The 11,653-nt window shown below is 58.6% G+C and overlaps 1 long non-coding RNA gene across 1 annotated transcript; it reads left to right on the top strand.

Annotated features, from left to right (window-relative positions):
• Nucleotides 1–1,194: 1,194 nt before the first annotated feature.
• On the top strand, nt 1,195–10,389 carry LOC132688789 (uncharacterized). The gene is made up of 3 exons (XR_013552775.2): nt 1,195–2,745; nt 8,645–8,721; nt 9,114–10,389. It is a non-coding gene; the product is annotated as an uncharacterized LOC132688789 (long non-coding RNA).
• Nucleotides 10,390–11,653: the final 1,264 nt, after the last annotated feature.

Raw genomic sequence — 11,653 nt, forward strand, 5'->3', positions numbered from 1 at the left:
CTCCCCCCGCCACCCCCCGCCTGGCTGGTGAGTCTGACTGGCCCCTCTTCCCCCAGGGGTCTTCGTGCTGCCAAGGAAGCGGCCTGGGAGGACCTGCCTTGGGTGGAGGGACGAGATGTTTGGTTCTCTGGACAAGAAGGGTCGGGAAATTGAGTCTGACACCTGGCAAGGCCCACTGCCCGGGCAGCACACTGGGGAGGCTGGCCGGCACCCCGGCAAGGCTCTTCCAGGCCAGGCCCTCGCCGGGGGTCCTGGCAGAGGCCAGCAGTGGGTGCGCCGGGGGACTGCGGCCGGCGGCGGGGTGGGGCAGGACGCCCGTGGGTAATGGAAAAGCTTGAGCCCCGGTCATGGCGGGCCTGCAGTACCCGCGTGTTGATGATGACCACAGAGGAGGGATTTGCGGGCGCTCGCCAAAGATGCTGGAGTGCCCAGGGGCCGCCCCAGAGCGCACGCTCGGACCACACCTGGAGCCTTCTTGTCACCAGTGTCACCCTCAGCAGACCCTCTGCTGGGCTTGGCCTCCTTCCCTTGATAGCCCGGGAGCCCAGGGCCGTTCCACATGCACTCAGTAATGCCTTTGCTATCATGCGTGACTGCGGCCTGGGCCTCGCTTCCTTTCTGGACCGGAAGGGGCTGTCCCCAGGTTACCTCCCGACAGTCTGCCCCCCGCCCCCCCCCAGGCACTGGGCCTCTTCCTGGATTGGGAACCCCCACCTCATCAGCTGCCAGACTCAGGCCTGATGTTTCGTTCACATTAGCGAATGCCTCGGAGGCAGCTGGGTCCCCTTACTGCCCCTTATCCTACCTGGAGCCAAATGTTCATCAGTGACACTGGTGAGAGGGGCTCCTGAGACTGAAGTGAAATCTGTGGCTGCACGAGCAGCCATGTTCAGGGTCGGGGCCTGGGTCAAGCAAGAGCTGCTCTCAGCAATTCTCCTCCAGCTGTTAATTCTGTTCCTGTTGCCTCCAACATCACTCGCCACAGCAGTGTCACCGTCACCATTGATATCTCCTCCATCCTATCTTTTCCTCCTCCCTCACCTCTACCTTCACCTCCAAACGTACCTCCACCCTCACCTCTAGGAAGTTCATCATCCCCCACCCAGCTCTCAGGTCGGACCCCTGACGTCATTAGACATTTCTTTTTTGGGGGGTGGGGGGTGGGGACAGTGCAAGCAGGGAAGGGGCAGAGAGAGAGACAGAGGGAGAGAGAGAATCTTAAGCAGACTCCACGGTCGGCGCAGAGCCTGACCCGGGGCTTGATCCCACAAACATGAGATAGTGACCTGGGCCGAAATCAAGAGGCGGATGCTCAACTGACTGAGCCACCCGGGTGCCCCACATTAGACGTTTCTTTCTTTTTTTTTTTTTTTTTTTAACGTTTATTTATTTTTGAGACAGAGAGAGACAGAGCATGAACGGGGGAGGGGCAGAGAGAGGGAGACACAGAATCTGAAACAGGCTCCAGGCTCTGAGCTGTCAGCACAGAGCCTGACGCAGGGCTCGAACTCACGGACCGCAAGATCGTGACCTGAGCCGAAGTCGGACGCTTAAGCGACCGAGCCACCCAGGCGCCCCTAGACATTTCTTAACAAACAGGCATGTCTCTGGTTGAAGAGGTGATCCGAGATGCGGGGTGTGGCCAGAACCACCTGTCCTGGCTGCCTCTGGGCTCATGCGTTTGTAAACTGGGACTCTTGCCTTGCACGGTGATGGTGGCCTGGTGGTGGAGAGGTCGGGGCCGACTGGCTCGGTGCCCATGCAGCCAATACCTAAGACTCTGTGGGCAGATCATGGTCGGAGCCACCTGATGCACGCGCTCTGGCTCCAAGGAGATTTGTCCTCACATATGACTCAAGGAAATGGGAGGTCCCGAGGTAGGGGAAGAGCCTGAAGTGGGGGTCAGCGCTCTGGCTGTGCCATGGGCTCAGCGTGGCTTCCGTAAGTCACTGATTCCCTCTCCCACAGGTCAAATGACAAGAGCGACCCTCCCTTTCCCCGCGGAGAGCTCGACAGGGTGCACGGTGTGTGCACAGCCTCTGCTCCTTTAAGGCAGCGCGGCCCAGCAGGGCGCCTTGTCTGCTGTCCCGGGTGCATTTCCGTCTCCCTCTCTCACCGGCTCTGAGCCCTTGGGGAAGCCACTCACTGCTTCTGCCAAACCTCCACCGCCTCATCTATGAACAGGGAATAAACGACAGACTCTACCTCCCAGGACTGCAATGAGGATTCACTGAGAACATCCACGGACAGCACTTACTTCGAATTCTCACCTGTGCACGAGGCACACGGGGGCAGTGTCACCCGCCGTGACAGAGGGGGACGCAGAGCTGGTGGGGGTAGAATCAGGGGGGAGAACTGCTTGAGGTCACGTGCCCAGGCTGCGAGGGGTACATGGGGACATCGAGGCCCACTTCCTGCCCTGAAGCGCATGGCCTGAGCCAAAGAGGGGAGAAGATTGGGCCCCTGGCCATCAGGCTGGGCTGAGAGGGAGTGTACAGGCCCAAACCCGGCCGTGGGACTCAGTAAAAAGTACTTGGGCTGCTTTGGGGCAAGGATCCCGGGACTGGGCGAGTGCTGGGGCCCCAGGAGGGCTTGGAACACCAGAGAAGAGGAAGATGGCGTCCCGATTATGGGAATCTGAGCAAGCAGTGTTGGAGACCGAAGGGGAGTGGCCTGTGTGGGGTCAAAGAAGCTGGATGCCCGGCCACTGGGTACAAAGGACAACTAAAGCCAGAGAAAGGCCAGGTAAGGGTGGAACCACAGCCAGAACTGGGCTCCCCTCTTTCCTGCCACCTCGGGCTGGTGATGTCTTTCTGACCCTCAGCAAAACCTTCTAATGTCATGAAGACTGGTGGTCAAGGGGTGGTGAAGGGGAGTCTGGACTTTCCCCCCTTCCTGTGCTCTTTGTGCTGGTCCCAGAGGCCCGGGACCCCTGTCCAGAGGAGGCCTCTAGGAGGCAATAATCAAGCCAGTGACGACAACGTTAAGATCTCTGGCAGGAGATCTAGACCCTTCCTCCCGTGCCGCAGTCACGCTCAGGGGTCTCTGCCTGCTTTGTCTTCATCTACAGCTTCCCTTCTTCAGTGAGTCCCCACCAGAGACCAGGCACGATGCCAAGTTCATCTCTTCATGTCGGAGTGGAGAGACGGGCTCAGAGAAGTTCAGTCCGTTGCCCAAGGTACTGAGCCAGAGCAGGGCTGGGGCTAGATGCCAAGCCTGTCTGATGCCCCCTCATGAGACACACAGGAAAGCCCCCCGTCTCCATCCACTTGACTGGGCCCGTGGGGAAAAGTGATGAGCTGGATGGTGGTCCGGGGAGGAGTAGAAAGCCAGCTGCCTGCGGGCCAGGGCTCCCTGCCACCCACAGTCCAGCCTGTTCCCTGCCAGGGCCTGCTGCCTGTTGCTCCGTGGGCGGCTGGAACGCCCAAGCTCCTGGGGCCACCACCCTCTTTCCCCATGGCCCTGGCACAGATTCTCACACCAGTAGGCCTCAGTGCCCATCCAAAGCAAGCCCAGGCCCTGCAGCCCGCCATGGCAGCCGCGGGGTCTGAGTAGGTGCCTGGGTTCTGCCTGTGGGCACACAGCCTCACTGAACGGGAGGCATCAGGCCTCCGAGCCCGCCTCTGGCCAAGCCTGTCATCTGAGTTTAGCTCCAGGCTGCCTGGGTGAAGGATTCCCTCACTGCCCACCACCCACCTGGAGGAAAGCTATCTGAGGTGAGAGGGGGGAGCTGGGGCCCAGGTACGAGGGGGAAAGTTGAGGCCTACGCACCCAACCACCTTCCCCTCCAGCACGCTCCCTCTTCCTCTGGGTGTCTTCTCTCAGCGAGCGAACCTGCCAGCCCCTCCCTCCCCACCAATGTCCTGGCAGCCCTGTAATGGCGGCCACATGGCCATTGTGCCAGCACGAACCTCCCCGTCCCTTACTGGAACGCTTCACCATCCTCTGTCCCCAGGCCCACCCTGCCTGTCCAGCCTCATCGACCATCACTGTGGGCTTACAGTAGTGACAAGCTGGGGGTGTCGCCCTGAACCTTACATCTTCCCTGGCTCCCTGTTGACTGCAGAGAAAGTTCCAGCTCCTTAGTCAGCCGTCAAGGCCCCTGGCTTCCATGCTCCCTGGGTCCCAGTCTCCCTGTGTGAAACACGTGTGGCCCCTGGAAAGTCTGGGCTGTCTGGCAATATCTCCTCAGCCCTAGGCCTGGAAAATCTTTCCCCAAAGATTTGGCTGAATGCCCCCCCCACCCCATGAAGCATGCTGCTGACTCCCCTCTCTGGCCTGAGGGGTGGACTGCTCCCCCCTCGCTGCCCCTCCCTCCCGGTGACCCCATATGGCTTGTTGACTATTATGCTCAGGGGCACTGATTTGGGTTCTAGGCTGTCCTCAAGAAAATCAGGAATCAGGGGTGCCTGGGTGGCTCAGTCGGTTAAGCGTTCGGCTCAGCTCATGATCTCACGGTTGATGGGTTCGAGCCCCACATCAGGCTCTGTGTTGACAGCTCAGAGCCTGGAGCCTCCTTCGGATTCTGTGCCTCCCTCGCTCTCGGCCCCTCCCCCACTTGCTCGCGCACGCACTCGCGCTCTCTCTCTCTCTTTCTCAAAAATAAACATAATTTTTTTTTTTTTTTTTTTAATCAGGAATCAACCCTGTTTCCTTCTCTCTGTGGTCCCAGTGGCCTGTGTGGGATCTGGCCCGGAGAGGAGACACAAGGAATGCATTCCTGCATTTGGTACTGTTGGGGTGTTCTTTGAAGACTGGACTACGTATTCAAGCAGGACAGCTGTGTGCAGCCACGGGGTCTGCGACCAGTTGATGGGACCCAGGAGAGGCACAAGTTATCGGTGTCTGATAGGGGAGACCCGACCCCCTCCAAGGAGGTTTTGAGGCAGCCTGGTACGTGGGAGGGCTTGGATTTGAATTTAAGCTCTCCCACCCCCTGGCTGTGCATTTGGGGTAAACCACTCACCCTATCTGAGCCTACAAGGGCATTTCCCCCCGGGGGTGCTGTGAGCAATGAGGCGGTGCTGGTAAAGCACAAGGTGGGCTCTTGGCAGATAGTGACTCTCCACCCCTACGTTCTCTAGGGAGCTTCTGGTTCAAGGTGGGCCACTGGGGACCTATACTCCAAGAACTAAGGAGTTGGGTCCCCTCTGCTCACAGAAGTCGCCCTGATGTGGCCGGGTGGGCCTGTGAGGGCAGCAGAGTGGTCCTAGATGTCTCTGCCCTGGGACAAGGGGCTGCCTGGGTTAGGGGAACAGGGGTGCCCGCCTCCCTTCCTACCCACAGGCCACCCGGTGCCCCTGCCCTCTGCGCTCCTCGGCAGGCCGTCGGGGCCAGTATTGGATGTGCCCAGCTTTGGCCCTACAGCCGCTGGCAGGGCCAACGCTGTCATCGGGCCTGGCCCTGTGTCTGGCATCTCTCTGGCATCGCCTGGGCCCGGGCTTCCTGAAGGCGGATGCAGGCTTGTACCCTGTGCTGACAGGCCCTCCCCGGAACTGAAGGTGTCCTGGGGGCAGGCCCACACCCAGTGACCTTCCCAGTTGAATGCAGACTTGTCAGAGAAGGGCCACATCCTCCCGCAGGTCACAGCTCTCAGGGCAGGGTGACAGCTCCCTGCTCTGATCAGGGCTTCTCAGAGGAGGCCCCGTGCCCCCCTCAGACTAGACTTTTGAGCCAAGGCTGTGCCTTCCCCCCTCAAACCCTTTGCAGAGTATGACTGTGTCTCCCCCCTTAGACTAACTTACTTCTCAGGGCAGGTCCAAGTCTCTTCCTTCATATCAGCTTCCTGGGGCAGGGCCATAACTCCTGCTCAGACTAGGGAAGGGGGTGAGTTGCCAGAACATTCCAGGAGCACCTGGTGGCGGGTGGAACATGGTGAAATTCAAGGCCCTGCAAAAGGTCGCCTGCGTGGGTGTCCAGTGGTAGAGGACAGAAGGTAATGGGTGACGAGTGACAAGCCAGGTGGGCCCTCTGGCACCCTAAGAATGGGCTTCTGTCCTGAAGACTGCACGGAGCCAATGAGGGGAACAAAGTCGTTCTCGCAGAACCTCCTGGCCGCCACGTCAGCCACGGGGAATGGAAGGCCGAGCTGCCCAGGGGTGGGGGGCAGACGGGAGGGAACAGGAAGGGCCACCTGGGGAGGAGGAACTGATGGGCCTGGTAGTGGAGAAGGGTGAGCGGGTCAGGCCCAGCACCCCGGCTTCTGGCTAGGGCAGTAAGGGTGAGGTCCACAGCAGGGGAGCAGTGCAGTGGGCCCTTTGGGGCCCGAGCCTACAGGGAGCCTGGGGGCCGTGCAGGTGGACATTTCCAGAATGCAGCCCCCGGAGGGGGTTTTCAGCAGGTGGAGCGGGTGCATGAGGTTGCCTGGGGGCGAGGGGGAGACTCCAAGGAGGGGTTCCGGGGGGTTGCACAGAGAGGAGGCAGGGTAGAGGCCGGGAAGACAAAGCCCTCACTGCTCTGTCTCTGCTTCCTCTTCTAGAAAAGGGGAGGGTCCCATGCTTCGGGGCCATGTCCCTGGCTGGGGGTGCCCAGAGCAGCTGAGGCTTTGCAGGCTGGGGGAGGGGAGTGGGGGGGGGGGGCTCCCTGCCCCCGCCCTCCAGCCCTTCAACCCAACACTGAACCCTCACACTCCTTTGGAATTTTCCAGGTGGAAATTCACCTCAAAGGCCCTCTCTGGCTCCACATACTCAACTCATCCCGTCTCTGGTCCCAGCACCCCTGACCCCCAGCGGTTTCTAGGGGCTCCAGGGCTGAGTCCCCCTGGAGCGCCGGGCCCTCCTCCCAGGGGGAGGCCGCCAGGGAGGGAGAGAGGCCCTCTGGTGACCCCCGTGCACCTCTCCCCGCTCTCCACCAGTTCCAGACACATTGCGATTTATCTGTTGTTTATTGTGCGGAGGCCAGGCTTCCCAGCCAAATCGGAGCTGGACCGGCCAGCCGCGGCCCGAGACGGCTGTCCCGGCCAAGCCCGGAGCAGCCCCCCGCCCACCGTCCGTCCCCTCGGCCGCCCCCGAGCCAAGCGGGCCCTGAGCTCTGGCGGGCTGGACACTCTTTATGGAGCCCCAGGGCCCGTTTCCCCCATCGTCTGCCCGTGTTTACAGCCTTGCTCGTGTTTGCCTCATGATCTTATTCCGGGTGACGCCCCAGTCTGGACGGGGTTTGCATGCCATCCTGCTGAGGCCTCGCTCGTCGCCCGGGCCCTGGGCCCCTGGCCCCCGGGCTTCTCATCCATCATTTCATTGAGCCTCACCCTCCCGGAGCAATGGTGGGAGAGCTTATCACCCACGGGCGTGAGCGAGGGCTCGGCCCGTGGGAGCCAGGTGGGAACCTGCTCTCTTTCTGCCACATGCTGGGGGGTGGGGGGCAGGGCGTGCCCTGGGTGCTCACAGATGCGCACGCGTGTGTGTGTTGGGGTTTGCGTTCATGGATGTGCATGTGTGTGTGCATGTGCGTGGGGGGGGGGGGAGGCTTGCACGTGAGGGTGTGAACACACACACACACACACACACAACACCCAGAGCCTGCCATCTGCAGCTCTGTCTCTGATAGAGACAGCCCGCAGACCTCCAGGCCAGGCTTCCAGGCCGGCTCTCTCCTTTACAGGTGTGTGTGACCTTGGCCTCATTCGCCTCTCACTTTCCTTTGGATAGAAGGGGGGCTGTATCGATACCAGCCTCACAGCACGCCTTTGGGCATCTAGAAGGGCTGTGCTCAGCCCTCACTGCAGACCCGGGGCCTGTCTCTCTGTGCGTCCCTCTGTCCCTCCCCTCCCTGAGCTACAGTTGTTGACCTCTGAGGCTCTGCCCGGAAAAATGCACCTGTAAGCATACAGGTAAAATTTAGCAAGTCCTCTGATGTCCCTCCACGAATCTTCTGGTGAAAGACCTCTTGTGGGGCTGGACAGGAAAATCCTCAGAGGCCTAGAGTTTTTCACAGCAAAATACGACGGTGATGGCAGTCACCTTGATGTCCCTAGAGACAATTAAGGGACCCAAAGCTGCTACTCAGGCCTGTCTCTTCCTTTTTTTTTTTTTTTTTTTTTTGTGAAGTTTATTTATTTATTTTGAGAGAGAGAGAATGAGAGTGGGGGAGAGGCAGAGAGAGAGAGAGAGAGAGAGAGAGAGAGACGGAGAGAGAGAATCCCAAGCAGGCTCCGGTGCCCCATCAGCATAGAGCCCGACACGGGGCTCGAACCCACGGACTGCAAGATCATGACCTAAGCCGAAATCAAGAGTCAGACGCCTAACCCACTGAGCCACCCAGGCGCCCCTCGGCGCCTCTCTTCTCTCCACCCAGAAGCAAAATACTGGGGCAGTTCTCAGACACCCTGGTATGACAGTATGACAGGTTACCTGAGGTCACACCTTCACCCTAGATTATTTGATGACCAAAGTTGGTGCCCCAACCTCGGGAAATTCGGGAGCTGGAGTACTCATGCAGCTGAGCGGCCCTGGGCTGAGGTTTCCCCACCAGGCCCCCAACAGGCTGTAGATCCCCAGGCCGGGGAGGGGGGGTGGAGGGGAGGACACCGCCCGGTGGCAGAGCCGGGTGGTGTGCAAGGTGGCGGGGGCTTTGTTGATCTTGCTCGTCCTTTATGATGCGCTGACAGCCCGGCCTAACACTTCCCAAACACACTCCCTTCCGTCAGGACTGGAGTTCCAGAAGCAAACAGTGGCAATCAGACGACTACTGCCTGAGACTCCAGACGGCAGGCCTGGAGGGTTTGTAAGCTCCTCGAAGACACCAGGTCCCCGGCCACCTGCCTAGGATTCCTGCCCCCAGAGCTGCGGCCTCTGAGCCCCTGGGGCCCCTGCGGCTTCCCCCGGCACTGGGCCCAGGGCTCTGGAGACTGGGGACCAGCCCGGGGCCCTCTGGGGCTGGCCGAGGTGCTGGTGGGTGGGGTGGTTGTGACTGAGGCAGGGTGGCTCAGGGATGCCCTGGGGAGGGAGAAGGGTCAGCCCAAGGACGTGCAGCTCCCTAAGAGGCAGCCACCTCCCAGGCTCTCTGACTCTGGTCAACCCATCTCCACTAACCTGGGTGGACAGGGGCTCCCGTCAGGACCCGAAGAGGCTGAGGTGACCAGGCCCAGACAATCTCTGTTCCTCCCACGTCTCAAGGCTGCCTTGGAACCCGAGAAGCCTCCACCTGTTCCACACCAGCCAAGGGCATCTGAGAAACGGATGCATCATCTTTCCTGGACCATGCTGGAAGGTAAGAAGCTGCCGAGGGTGTCAGGAAAACCATACCCCCACAAAGCAGCTGATCCCCGAGAGACAGGCTGGAGGGAGGAATGGTTCCGAACAGCCAAGCTCCTCGGTCCTCCCTATGGCAAAGTCTGGCACTCAGAAAAAGCTCAAGGGTGCACACACATGTACGCGTGCACGTTCGAAGCCTCACAGACGGTCCAGAGTCTAGAGCAAGAATGAGATGTGCTCCATGACCCCAAGGCAGGCCATGCAGCTACATGGGAGCCCACAATCCCAGCCAAGGACGGGCTTGCAGCCCCCCCTCCCCATACACACGCAGAGGCCAACATCCTTCTCTGATTGTCTGCCTTTCGGAGAACAGAGGACTGAGTGGGGACTAGGAGGCCTTGGGAGAGCCCACAAAAGTGCCGATAAATGCATTTATGTTCCTCCAAATGACGCTGTAACAAAACACACAAAAGGAAGAGGCAGAGTTTCGCGCATATTAAATCATGGTCATGGGACCTGTGCAATTAATTCTCATCATCTGCCCTGTGCGCTAGAAACTTCCGCGTCTCGGGCCAGCGCCCACCCCAACCCCCACAACTCCGTGTCCACCAGACGCTCATAAATCTGTTTTGCTTGTTCCACACGAGCTGCCTGGGAAAAGGCCCCATTTGCTGCGTCTGCTCCTCTGTCCAAACTTTCAACGCCTTCGACATTTTATGGTTTCGCGTTATTGACTTGGCCTCCCGGGTCCCCTGTGGTAGGCGGCTGTTTGAGAGAGCAAGCGAGAGGCTTGGGGTGACCTCAGGTTCACCCCCTTGCCTGGCCGGAGCTGGCAGGACCGTGCAAAAGCCTTGAAGTTGCCTGGGGCCCGGAGCTCCTGAATCACAGATCCTCCCCAGGGTTTCCCCCCTGTGCCCTGACTCAGGCCCCGAAACCCACCCCGAACTGAGGTCCTGGGCCCGTTCTTCCTCAACCTCCACAACCTGCGTTGCCTAAACCTCCGCTTCTGCAGCCCTTTCCAGCCCCAGCTCCTCCTTTTCCCAAAGGCCTCCTCCCCACCCCCAAGGGAGCACACATGAGGGCAGTGTGCCTAGGAGCAAAATGCCCAGGTGGAGGGGACGGTGTGCAGGCATAATGCCTGGGGCATTCACGCCACAACAGGCCAGGCCTCCTTCGTGCCACCGAGGACACAGACAAAGACCAGACTGATTTTCAATTTCTTTTTTAGTTTATTTTATTTAGAGAGAGAGAGAGAGAGAGCACAAGCAGGGGGGTGGGGGAAGGCAGAGAGAGAAGGAGAGAGAGAGAATCCCAAGGAGGCTCTGCACCGAGAGCATGGAGCCCCACACGGGGCTCGATCCCACGAACCCTGAGATCATGACCTGAGCTGAAGTCAAGAGTTGAATGCTTAGCCGACTGTGCCACCCAAACGCCCCAAGGCCGGGTTGATTTTCAGCCGGTGTGTCCTCCTGGAGAGGTTGTTAAATACTTTGACTCATGTCTTGAATGAGGGAAACCTGTCCTTGCCCCGAAGGAGCTGGATGAGGGACAAACAAGCAGGTAACTAGATAATTATGATTCCAGCGACCAGCAGTGTATCAGCACAATTTGGGGGCTCAGAGGCATCATTTGAACCCTGTCCAAGGCTCCTGGGGGAGGAGGCAATGTCTAAGTTAATCTGGGAAGGACCCACAAGAGGTTTATGGTGATAGGGAAGATGGGGTTGTGGGGGGAGTGTGCATCCAGGCAGAAGGAACAGCATGTGCCAAACCCAGGGGTGAGGGAGGAACATTCAATGTCTGAGAAGTGGCTTTTGGTGGTCACGGAACAAGGAGATAAAGACTGGAGAGGTTAGCTAAGGCCAGCTGTGAGCCAAGGCACCTACACAGCTGCAGCTGGTTGGTTTGCCTTGTGGGAGACTGTTTAAGCAGGGGAGTGACATGGTAAGATTTGAACGTTGGCCAAACCACCCTACAGTGTGGATTAGAGGAGGAGTAAGACCGGTAGAAGTCCCCTACCTCACACCATACACAAAAATAAATTCAAAATGGATCACAGACCTGTCATTGCTAAACTATGGAACTCTGGAAGAAAACCTAGGGGGAAAAAGTCCTAGTTACCACTTGAGTTTGGCAAAGATTTCTGAAATACAATATTAAAAAGCACAAATAATAAAAGAAAAAACCAATAAACTAGACGTTGTTAAAATACAAAACTTTAGCTCCTCGAAGACACTGTTGAGAAAATGATGAAGGAAAGGCACAGACTGGAATTCTTGTAAAATATAGCCAACAGAGGGCTTGTATCTGGAATATATGAAGAGATTTTACAACTCAGTATGAAGACAAACAACCCAGTTTAAAAATTGGAACTCTCATTCATGGCTGGTGGGAGTATAAACATGAAACAACTTTGGGAAATAGTGTGGCAGTTCCTTAATAAGCTAAACATACTCCCACCAC

This window comes from Panthera onca, chromosome E3, assembly GCF_046562875.1.
Source record: "Panthera onca isolate mPanOnc1 chromosome E3, mPanOnc1 haplotype 2, whole genome shotgun sequence".
Classification (NCBI taxonomy): Eukaryota; Metazoa; Chordata; class Mammalia; order Carnivora; family Felidae; genus Panthera; species Panthera onca.